Source organism: Hemitrygon akajei, unplaced genomic scaffold (assembly GCF_048418815.1).
Source record: "Hemitrygon akajei unplaced genomic scaffold, sHemAka1.3 Scf000152, whole genome shotgun sequence".
NCBI lineage: Eukaryota > Metazoa > Chordata > Chondrichthyes > Myliobatiformes > Dasyatidae > Hemitrygon > Hemitrygon akajei.
Genome location: NW_027332038.1, coordinates 756,161 through 768,875, shown reverse-complemented (window position 1 = coordinate 768,875; position 12,715 = coordinate 756,161).

The window sequence follows — 12,715 nt, the reverse complement described above, 5'->3', positions numbered from 1 at the left end:
GGCAAGGATCAGACTGGGAGGGACCCTCTCGTCTCCACTGCAGTAATCTCGGGACAGCGCGCTTTGGGAGTGATCTCCGGGCATGCAGCAAGGATCAGACTGGGAGGGGCCCTCTCGCTGCCAGACAGGTGAGGTCTTTCTGCCTGTTGGTGAGATCTGGTGATGAGGCATTCTGCCAGATGGTCTGGACTGTCTGCTCAGGGAACCACTCCACTGTGTCCATCCAGTCCTTCTCCTGCAGTAACTGCAGGACATTCCGTGCTGACCACTTCCTGGTGTTCTTCTGGTCAAAGATGCTGGTCTGAAAGAACTGTCACCAATTTCATTAACACAAGGTTCACATGGAGAAGCTTCCTGATTGAGACAGACACAGTCTCACAGGGTATTTACAGGGTAGGGGCAGGAATGATGTTTCTCCTGGCTGGGCAGTGGAACGAGGGATCACAGACTCAAAATCCGAGATCACCTCAGCAGGACTGAGATGAGGAGAAATTTCCCCAACACAGTGCAGTGAATATTTGGAGTTTTCTCCACAAGTTTCCTATATTAAACTTTCATATTTAGGGGCTTGGCGATGTTGGGAACTTTGCAGGAAAGTTGCACTGAGGTCAAAGATCAGACATGTTCTGAGTGAGGGACAGAACAGCGCAACGGGCCGAACAGCAACGCCTGCTCCTGTTTCTTATTTTCTAAAGCACGAGTTGACCTTTGCGCCTTGTTCTGCCTTGGCCTTCAGCCTGTCGGATTGCACAGGGGAGCGGTGAGAGCTCCGGAGATCCATCAGCAGCCGCTGCGGTTATTTCATGTTCCTGTTATTTATCGCTATTTCCCTGTATTTGCATTTGCACAATTTGTATGTGGTTGTATGTGGTGACTTATCTGTACTCCGATAATAAGATTTACTTTGAAATTCGAGTTTCGGGAAACTTGCTTTAATTCTGAGAACAAACTGCGACTGACATCTGAAGCTCCGAGCAGCAGCCCGTCCTCACACACTCACAGCCAATCAGCGACCTGTGCTTGGAGAAGGATGCTCTCATTGGCTGAGGGGTGTCAGTGGGCGGGACGCTGAGCGCCCGGCCGGGCCGGGGTTTGGAACCGGGACCGAGTGAGGCCTGAGACCGGGAGCTGCGCCTCGGGTTTCGGCTGCACCACCGGCGGGTCGTGAATCCTTTCGAAGGCAGAGCTGAAGAGACCGGCGGAGATTCCGTGAGATGTTTCAGCTACACGGAGGGCGCCCGGCCTTTCCCCGCCGAGGATCGGGGCCTGTTGTCTGGAGTTGTCTCCCAGACCCGTCCCTTACTGCTGGGAGACGGGAGCTGCCCCGCAGCGGCTGCCGATGGATCTCCGGAGCTCTCACCGCTCCCCTGTGCAATCCGAACGGCTGAAAACCAAAGGAGAACAAGGCGCAAAGGTAAACTCGTGCTTTAGAAAATAAGTAACAGGAGCATGTCTGGCCACTCGGCCCGTTGCGCCTATTCCACACTTTCCTTAGAATAGTCCTTTCTTTTTAAATCTTTTTATTGATTTTAAACAAACACAAATGAAACATGAATACAAAGTGCTTGAGAGTACATAATTAATAGGTTAAGGTATAAATACAAATAGATGATAACCTCCCAAACTCATAGTGGTTACAAAAAATGGAGAAAATTAGAAACCCTCCCCCCCCAAAAAAAAAGAAAAATATTCTAACCGACATGGGCCATTGCATTATATCAATTATAGCGTCAATAACTCTGCACCTCCATCCAAATAATTAAGGATAATAAAAGCAAGGTTTAGGAAAAGTCAGTTTAGCTCATATGAAAATGTTGAATAAATGGTCTCCCAGTTTCTTCTTATTTAACTGAAGGGTCAAAGACAACCCTTGTAATTTTTTCTAAACTCGAACAAGAAATAGTTTGAGAAAACCACTGAAATATAGTTGGAGGATTAATTTCTTTCCAATTCAATAGGATAGATCTTCTAGCCATTAATGTAACAAATGCAATCATCCGCCAGGCTGGGGGGGATAAACGACTATTATCCCCCATTGGTAAACCGAAAATTGCAGTAATAGGATGCGGTAGCAATTTGATATTCAGAACTGTTGAAATAATACCAAAAATATCTTTCCAATAATTTTGCAAACAGGGGCAAGACCAGAACATGTGGGTCAATGAAGCGACTTCAGAATGACATCTGTCACAGGTTGGATTAACATAAGAATAAAATCTAGCGAGTTTATCCTTGGACATGTGAGCCCTATGAACAACCTTAAATTGTATTAGGGCATGTTTAGCACAAATAGAAGAAGAACTGACGAATTGTAAAATTTTCTCCCACTGCTCTGTGGGTATAAGACAGTGAAGTTCTTTTTCCCATTCCTTCTTAATTATTTCTGATACTCCTGGCTGTATTTTCATGATCATATGAAAAATGATGGCTACTTAACCCTTCTGGCAAGGATTCAGTGCGAGAATTTTTTCTGTAATGTCCATTGGACATAATTTCAGAAAATATAACATTCAAGAAATTTCTAACTTGCAAGTATCTAAAAAAATGAGTTTTAGGCTGTATAGCTGTTCAAAGGACATAAAACTGTTATCTAAAAATAGATGACAAAAACATGTTATACCTTTTGTTTTCCATAACACAAAGGCTTGGTCCATAAAAGAGGGCTGGAAAAAGAAGTTAGATATAATCGGGCTTGATTATTCAAGCCAAAGAATTTACGAAATTGAAACCATATTCTTAATGTATGTTGAACTATAGGATTAGTTATTTGTTTATTCGGTTTCGATAAAGCAAAAGGAAGCGAAGATCCTAAAATAGAAAACAATGAGAAGTCTTGTACAGATTTACACTCCAAATTTACCCATTGTGGGCAAGGTACTATGACCGATTCTTGTGTCCAAAATATTAAATACTGAATATTAACTGCCCAATAGTAAAATCTCAGGTTTGGCAAAGCAAAACCACCTTCCTTCTTAGGCTTCTGTAAATATTGTTTACTTAATCTAGGATTTTTATCCTGCCACAGATACGAGGATATTTTGGAGTCAATAATATCAAAAAAAGATTTAGGAATAAAAATTGGTAATGCTTAGTATAAATATAAAAATTTGGGTAATACTATCATCTTGATAGTATTAATTCGACCAACCAATGACAGAGATAATGGGGACCACCTGGTAACAAGTTTCTTGATTTGTTCAATTAAAGGTAAAAAATTAACTTTAAATAAACCCTTATGTTTCTTGGTAATTTTAATACCCAAATAAGTAAAATGATCTGTGACAACTTTAAATGGTAAGTGTTTATAAATTGGAACTTGCATATTTAATGGAAATAATTCACTCTTATTAAAATTCAGTTTGTAGCCAGAAAAGCTACTAAACTGAGCAAGCAAGGATGAAATAGCAGGAATAAATCTCTCAGGGTCAGACATGTATAGTAACAAATCATCAGCATATAATGATAACATATAAGTCCCTTACCCACGAGTAACACCAAAAATATTAGGTGATTCACGAATGGCAATGGCTAAAGGTTCCAAAGCAATGTCAAGTAATAGAGGACTTAAAGGGCAGCCTTGCCTCGTACCACGGGACAACTGAACAAAAGGAGATCTTTGATTATTGGTAAGAACCGAAGCCAAAGGTTCATAATACATTAATTTACTACATGATATAAATTTCAAGCTAAAATTAAAATTCTGCAACGTATTAAATAAATATAGCATTCAACTCTATCGAACGCTTTTTCAGCATCTAAGGAAATGACATTCTGGTATTTTAGATGAAGAAGTATAAATTATATTAATAAATTTTCTAATGTTAAAAGATGAATAACAGTTTTTAATAAATCTGGTGTGATCTTCTGAGATAATTTGAGGTAATGCATTTTCTAATCAAGTGGCCAAAATTTTGGTAAAAATCTTAGAATCTGTATTCAGCAAGGATATTGGCCGATAGGATGCACATTCAGTGGGGTCTTTATCTTTTTTACGAATTGGAGAAATGGAGGCATCATAAAAAGATTGTGCTTATTTACCTACAGTTAACGCATCTTTAAAAATTTTACAAAGCCAAGGAGCTAGTATAGAAGAAAAGGATTTTAAAAATTCAGCAGTATAACCGTCTGGACGAGGGGCTTTACCTGAATTTATTGAAAAAGGGAGTGGGTTCCCCTTTCCAGACAATGACTGGGGACTTGTGCCACTCCTCAGGGTTATATATGGAACTTCTCGGACAGGGACAGGGAGTGAGTTCCCCTTTCCAGACCCTGCCCGGGGTCTTGTGCCTCTCTGCAGGATTATATATGGAACCTCTCGTACAGGGACAGGGAGTGGGATCCCCTTTCCAGACCCTGTCCGGGGACGTGCCACTCCTCAGGGTTATATATGGAACCTCTCTCGCAGGGACAGGGAGTGGGTTTCCCTTTCCAGACCCTGCCCGGTGACTTGTGCCACTCCTCAGGGTTATATATGGAACCTCTCGGGCAGGTTCAGGGAGTGGGTTCCCCTTTCCAGACCCTGCCCGGGGACTTGTGCCGCTCCTCAGTGTTATATATGGAACCTCTCGGATACTGACAGGGGAGTGGGTTCCCCTTTCCAGACCCTGCCCAGGGACTTGTGCCACTCCTCCGGGTTATATATGGAACCTCTCGGACAGGGACAAGGAGTGGGTTCCCCTTTCCAGACCCTGACCGGGGACTTGCCTGCACTCCTCAGGGTTATATATGGAACCTCTTGGACAGGGACAGGGAGTGTGTTCCCCTTTCCAGACCCCACCCGGGGACTTGTGCCACTCCTCAGGGTTATATATGGAACCTCTCAGGCAGGGACAGGGAGTGGGTTCCCCTTTCCAGACCCTGTCCGGGGACTTGTGGCACTCCTGAGGGTTATATATGGAACCTCTCGGATAGGGACCGGGAGTGGGTTCCCCTTTCCCAGGCAGACGCCCGAAGGTGACCGGGAGCCACCAGAGGGGCTGATGTAATACAAGCCATGGCACGGTGGGTCGCTGAGGTAAGGGAACCCATCTGCATGCGGATTTTGGTGAATTTACCCGATAACTACAGAAAAAAGGAGAATCCCTTGCGTACTTTATAGCTCGTTTTAAGGATACGTGAGAGTCCAATGCCGGCAAATCCCTGGACAGATCAGTATGTCCAGCTGGCAGTGCAGACGTTTCTAAAATGTCTCAGACCCAAGCCTGCCTACTCCTTTAAGTTAACTAATCTCAATTCGCTGTGTCAGACCTGGCCCCGGGTGACATAAATTCTGATGAATATCGAGCGCAATTGACTCTTTAAAGGGTCTGGGGGAAAGCGAGAGTGTGCACAGAGAACCGGTAGTGAGGAGATGGAGTTCGGATCCCGACGAAGAACCCAGAACGGGTGGCAGGATCGTGCGGACGGTGCAGATGAAGAGGGCACTTGGCTAAGGACAGAAACGGGGTTTTGTAGAAAGAGGGGACATTGGGCCAGAGATTATCACACTGCAATCACAGACAAGAATAATAAGGGGCAGGAAGAGAGCCCAGATCACAGTAATATTCAACAGAGTACCACATTTACTCTCCACAATCCCTTTGGTCCTGGATAGGGCAGGCCAGAGGGGACGGATCACAGTGATACTCGACAGAGTACCACATTTACTCTCCACAATCCCTTTGGTCCCGGATAGGGCAGGCCAGAGGGGACGGATCACAGTGATAGTCAACAGAGTTCCACATTTACTCTCCACAATCCCTTTGGTCCCGGAGAGGACAGGCCAGAGGGGACGGATCACAGTGATAATCGACAGAGTAACACATTTACTCTCCACAATCCCTTTGGTCCCGGATAGGACAGGTCAGAGGGGACGGACCACAGTGATACTCGACAGAGCACCACATTTACTCTCCACAATCCCTTTGGTCCCGGATAGGGCAGGCCAGAGGGGACGGATCACTGCGATACTCGACAGAGTACCACATTTATTCTCCACAATCCCTTTGGTCCCGGATAGGGCAGGCCAGAGGGGACGGTGATACAGGCGGCTGTGATCAGGCTCACCACACAGGCAGGCTCTTTTCTCAGTGCTGTAATCAGGTAGAAGGTACGAGCCTCAGGACTCACCCCACCAGGGTCAGGAACAATTACTACACCTCAACCATCAGACTGTGGAACAACACAGGATAACTGCACTCACTTGCTGTCCATAGAGATGCTCCCACAACAAATCATCTTACTGGGACTGTCTCAAAATGAGTGAAATAAGAGATGGTTTGACTGAGACAGATCGCATTCCTGTCTCAGAATTAGAGAAATACAATCTCACAGGATATTTACAGCGGAAGGGCTGGAATGATGTTTCCCATAAGGTGTGGAACCAGCGCTCACAGACTCAAAATCCGAGGACAACTCAGCAGGACTGAAATGAGGAGAAATTTCCTCACCCAGAGTGCAGTGTATCATTGCAATTATCTCCACAAGGTTTCTAAATTGAATAGACATATCCTGGGGCTCAGCGGTGATGGGAAGTTGCAGGGAAAGTGGTGCTGAGGTCAAAAGTCAAGCATGTTCTGAGTGAAGGGCAGAAGAGGTGCAAAGGGCCGAATGGCCTTGCCTTCTCTATTTCTTATTTTCTGAAACACGAGTTTACCTTTGTTTCTTGTCCTGTCAGATTGAACAGGGAGAGCTGAGTGCACCGTACATCTATCGGCAGCCGCTGCGGTTATTTCATCTTCTCGTTGTTTATTTGCATTGGCGAAGTTTGTTGTCTTCTGCACTGTGGCTGATCTTTCTGTGATCCAGATATAGTTACCGTTCTGTAGCTTTGCTCTGTATGTTTGTAGGAGTTGTATGTTGCGACTTATACGTACTCTGTTAGTTTTTGGAATAGTCACTTGGGGAATCTGAGGTGGAGGAGTATTTGGGGCTTATTTAAAATTATACATAGATATTTTCCAAACAGTGTTTATTTGACAAGGGTTAATTCTGATATTGAAACTAACTGTTCTTTTTGTGGTTTATATCCAGAGAATTTATTTCATCTGTTTTGGGATTTTGAATATGTTAAAACTTTTTGGGTTGATGTTTGTCAATTTATAGATCAATATATTAATGTGGATTTTACTTTTTATTTTGAAAATGTCTTATTTGGGTTTACTAATAACACCAAATCTCACAGGGATCATTTCTTTATCATAAATCTTTTGTTAATTTACAGCAAATTTTATATCCATAAATGCAAACACAGCAATAAGAAACCTTCATTTATATTTTTACGTCAGACCTCTAACTATATGTTTATACTCCGCAAACATCCCATAACCAGAAAGCTGTAAAGACTGTACAAATCTGTCAACGTTTTGGGTTATGTTTGTAAATGTTCCTGTTTTGTGACTCCTCTTAGATATAGTTCCTTCTGTCCAACAATATTTAGAGCGGATTTCCTTGTTTATTTGTATATTTAAGGCTAATAGTTATATATTCGTTGCTGCTTTTGTGTGATTCCCTGGCTTTGTTAGCATATGTTTAGTGTTTCTGTTTTTGTTTTTGTTCAATAAAAATTTAAAGAAAATAATAATAAAATTTACTTTGAACTTTGAACCTCGGGGAACTTGCTTTGATTCTGAGAACAACAGTAACTGACATCTCCGGCTCCTGGCAGCAGCCCGCCCTCGGATACACTCACAGCCAATCAGAGAACACCGCCTGGAGACTCTTACCTCCATTGGCTGAGGAGTGTCAGTGGGCGGGACGCTGGGCGGACCGAAGTTTGGAATCGGGAACGAGCGGACCCGGTGAGAGACCCGAGATTGGGAGCAGCTCCCCGGGTAAAGGCTGCAACAGCGGCCGGAGTTTTGAATCCTTCCGATGGCGGGGGTGAAGATTCGGGCGGAGATTCCGTGAGATGTTTCAGCCTCACAGAGGGTGCCCGGTCTTTCCCCGCCGTGGATCGGGGCCTATTGTCCGGAGTTTCCTCCCAGTCCTGTCTCCTGCTGCTGGGATACGGGAGCTGCCCCGCAGCGGCTGCCGATGGATCTCCGGAGCTCTCACCGCTCCCCTGTGCAATCCGAACGGCTGAAGGCCAAGGGAGAACAAGGCGCAAAGGTAAACTCGTGCTTTAGAAAATAAGTAACAAGAGCAGGCCTGGCCACTCGGCCCGTTGCGCCTATTCCACCCTTTCCTCAGAATAGTCCTTTTTAAATCTTTTTATTGATTTTAAACAAACATAAATGAAACATGAATACAAAGAGCTTGAGAGTACATAATTAATAGGTTAAGGTATAAATACAAATAGATGATAATAACCTCCCAAACTCATAGTGGTTACAAAAAATGGAGAAAATAAGAAACCCTCCCCCCAAAAAATTGAAAAAAATCCTAACCGACATGGGCCACTGCATTATATCAATTATACACAGTAGCGTCAATAACTCCGCACCTCCATCCAAATAATTAAGGATAATAAAAGCAAGGTTTAGGAAAAGGCAGTTTAGCTTATATGAAAATGTTGAATAAATGGTCTCCAAGTTTCTTCAAATTTAACTGAAGGGACAAAGACAACACTTGTAATTTTTTCTAAACTCAAACAAGGAATAGTTTGAGAAAACCACTGAAATATAGTTGGAGGATTAATTTATTTCCAATTCAATATGATAGATCTTCTAGCCATTAATGTAACAAATGCAATCATCCGCCGGGCTGAGGGGGGATAAACGACTATTATCCACCATTGGTAAACCGAAAATTGCAGTAATAGGATGCGGTTGCAATTTGATATTCAGAACTGTTGAAATAATACCAAAAATATCTTTCCAATAATTTTGCAAACAGGAGCAGAACCAGAACATGTGGGTCAATGAAGCGACTTCAGAATGACATCTGTCACAGGTTGGATTAGATAGATAGATAGATACTTTATTCATCCCCATGGGGAAATTCAACCTTTTTTCCAATATCCCATACACTTGTTGTAGCAAAACTAATTACATACAATACTTAACTCAGTAAAAATATGATATGCATCTAAATCACTATCTCAAAAAGCATTAATAATAGCTTTAAAAAATTTCTTATGTCCTGGCGGTAGAATTGTAAAGCCTAATGGCATTGGGGAGTATTTACCTCTTCATCCTGTCTGAGGAGCATTGCATCGATAGTAACCTGTTGCTGAAACTGCTTCTCTGTCTCTGGATGGTGCTATGTAGAGGATGTTCAGGGTTTTCCATAATTGACCGTAGCCTACTCAGCGCCCTTCGCTCAGCTACCGATGTTAAACTCTCCATTACTTTGCCCACGACAGAGCCCGGCTTCCTTACCAGCTTATTAAGACGTGAGGCGTCCCTCTTCTTAATGCTTCCTCCCCAACACGCCACCACAAAGAAGAGGGCGCTCTCCACAACTGACCTGTAGAACATCTTCAGCATCTCACTACAGACATTGAATGACGCCAACCTTCTAAGGCAGTACAGTCGACTCTGTGCCTTCCTGCACAAGACATCTGTGTTGGCAGTACAGTCTAGCTTCTCGTCTAACTGTACTCCCAGATACTTGTAGGTCTTAACCTGCTCCACACATTCTCCATTAATGATCACTGGCTCCATATGAGGCCTAGATCTCCTAAAGTCCACCACCATCTCCTTGGTCTTGGTGATATTGAGACGCAGGTAGTTTGAGTTGCACCATATCACAAAGTCCTGTATCAGTTTCCTATACTCCTCCTGTCCATTCCTGACGCACCCCACTATGGCCGTGTCATCAGCGAACTTCTGCACATGGCAGGACTCCGAGTTATATTGGAAGTCTGATGTGTACAGGACCGGAGAGAGTACGGTTCCCTGTGGCGCTCCTGTGCTGCTGACCACCGTGTCAGACCTACAGTCTCCCAACCGCACATACTGAGGTCTATCTGTCAAGTAGTCCACTATCCAATCCACCATGTGAGAGTCTACTCCCATCTCCGTTAGTTTGTGCCTTAAGATCTTGGGCTGGATGGTGTTAAAGGCACTAGAGAAGTCAAGGAATGTAATCCTCACAGCACAACTGCCCCCATCTAGGTGAGAGAGTGATTTGTGCAGCAAATACGTGATAGCATCCTCCACTCCCACCTTCTCCTTATACGCAAACTGAAGAGGATCCTGGGCGTGCCTGGTTTGTGGCCTCAGATTCTGTATTATCAGCCGCTCCATGGTCTTCATCACGTGCGACGTCAAGGCAACAGGTCTGAAGTCATTCAACTCCTTTGGTTGTGGTTTCTTCGGTACCGGGACAATACAGGATGTTTTCCACTGTCTGGGTACTCTTCTCTGCTCCAGGCTCATGTTGAAGATGCGCTGTAGTGGTTCTCCCAGCTCAGTCGCACAGGCCCTCAGTAATCGTGGGGAAACTCCATCCGATCTAGCCGCCTTGCTGGTACAGATCTTCCTCAGTTGACCTTCCACCTCTGCAGCCGTAATCCTGGGCGTGGGCAAGGGCTCCTGTGAGTGGCCTGGTAACATAAGAATAAAATCGAGCGAGTTTATCCTTGGACATGTGAGCCCTATGAACAACCTTAAATTGTATTAGGCATGTTTAGCACAAATAGAAGAAGAATTGACTAATTGTAAAATTTTCTCCCACTGCTCTGTGGGTATAAGACAGTGAAGTTCTTTTTCCCATTCCTTTGTAATTATTTCTGATACTCCTGGCTGTATTTTCATGATCATATGATAAATGATGGCTACTTAACCCTTCTGGCAAGGATTCAGAGATAGAATTTTTTCTGTAATGTCCATTGGACATAATTTCAGAAAATACTAACATTCTAGAAATTTCTAACTTGCAAGTATCTAAAAAAATATGAGTTTTATGTTGGATAGCTGTTCAAAGGACATAAAACTGTTATCTAAAAATAGATGACGAAAACATGTTATACCTTTTGTTTTCCATAACACAAAGGCTTGGTCCATAAAAGAGGGCTGGAAAAAGAAGTTAGATATAATAGGGCTTGATTATTCAAGCCAAAGAATTTATGAAATTGAAACCATATTCTTAATGTATGTTTAACTATAGGATTAGTTATTTGTTTATTCGGTTTAGATAAAGCAAAAGGAAGCGAAGATCCTAAAATAGAAAACAATGAGAAGTCTTGTACAGATTTATACTCCAAATTTATCAATTGTGGGCAAGGTACTATGACCGATTCTTGTGTCCAAAATATTAAATATTGAATATTAACTGTCCAATAGTAAAATCTCAGGTTTGGCAGAGCAAAACCACCTTCCTTCTTAGGCTTCTGTAAATATTTTTTACTTAATCTAGGATTTTCATTCTGCCACACATACGAGTATATTTTGTATCAATAATATCAAAAAAAGATTTAGGAATAAAAATTTGTAATGCTTGGAATAAATATAAAAATTTGGGTAATACTATCATCTTGATAGCATTAATTCGACCAACCAATGACAGAGATAATGGGGACCACCTGGTAACAAGTTGCTTGATTTGTTCAATTAAAGGTAAAAAATTAACTTTAAATAAACCTTTATGTTTCTTGGTAATTTTAATACCAAATAAGTAAAATGATCTGTGACAACTTTAGATGGTAAGTGTTTATAAATTGGAACTTGCATATTTAATGGAAATAATTCACTCTTATTAAAATTCAGTTTGTAGCCAGAAAAGCTACTAAACTGAGCAAGCAAGGACGAAATAGCAGGAATAGATCTCTCAGGGTCAGATATGTATAGTAACAAATCATCAGCATATAATGATAACTTATAAGTCCCTTACCCACCTAATATAAAAATTCTTTAACGTATTAAATAAATATAGCCATTCAACTCTATCGAACACTTTTTCAGCATCTAAGGAAATGACATTCTGGTATTTTAGATGAAGAATTATAAATTATATTAATTAATTTTCTAATGTTAAAAGATGAATAACAGGTTTTAATAAATCCAGTCTGATGTACAGAGATAATTTGAGGTAATACATTTTCTAATCTAGTGGCCAAAATTTTGGTAAAAATCTTAGAATCCGTATTCAGCAAGGATATTGGCCGATAGGATGCACATTCAGTGGGGTCTTTATCTTTTTTACGAATTGGAGAAATGGAGGCATCATAAAAAGAATGTGCTTATTTACCTACAGTTAACGCATCTTTAAAAATTTTACAAAGCCAAGGAGCGAGTATAGAAGAAAAGAATTTTAAACATTCAACAGTATAACTGTCAAGACCAGGGGCTTTACCTGAATTTATTGAAAAAGGGAGTGGGTTCAGGTTTCCAGGCCCTGCCCGGGGACTTGAACCACTTCTCAGGGTTATATATGGAACCTCTCGGCCAGGGACATGGAGTGTGTTCCCCTTTCCAGACCCTGCCCGGGGACTTGTGCCACTCCTCAGGGTTATATATGGAACCTCTCGGACAGGGACAGGGAGTGGGTTCTCCTTTCCGGACCCTGCCCGGGGACTTGTGCCACTCCTCGGGGTTATTTATGGAACCTCTCGGACAGGGACAGGGAGTGGATTCCCGTTTCCAGACCCTGCCCGGGGACTTGCCTGCACTCCTCAGGGTTATATATGGAATCTCTCGGACAGGGACAGGGAGTGGGTTCCCTTTTCCAGACCCTGCCCGGGGACTTGTGCCACTCCTCGGGGTTATATATGGAACCTCTCGGACAGGGACAGGGAGTGGGTTCCCCTTTCCAGACCCTGCCCGGGGACTTGTGCCACTCCTCAGGGTTATAT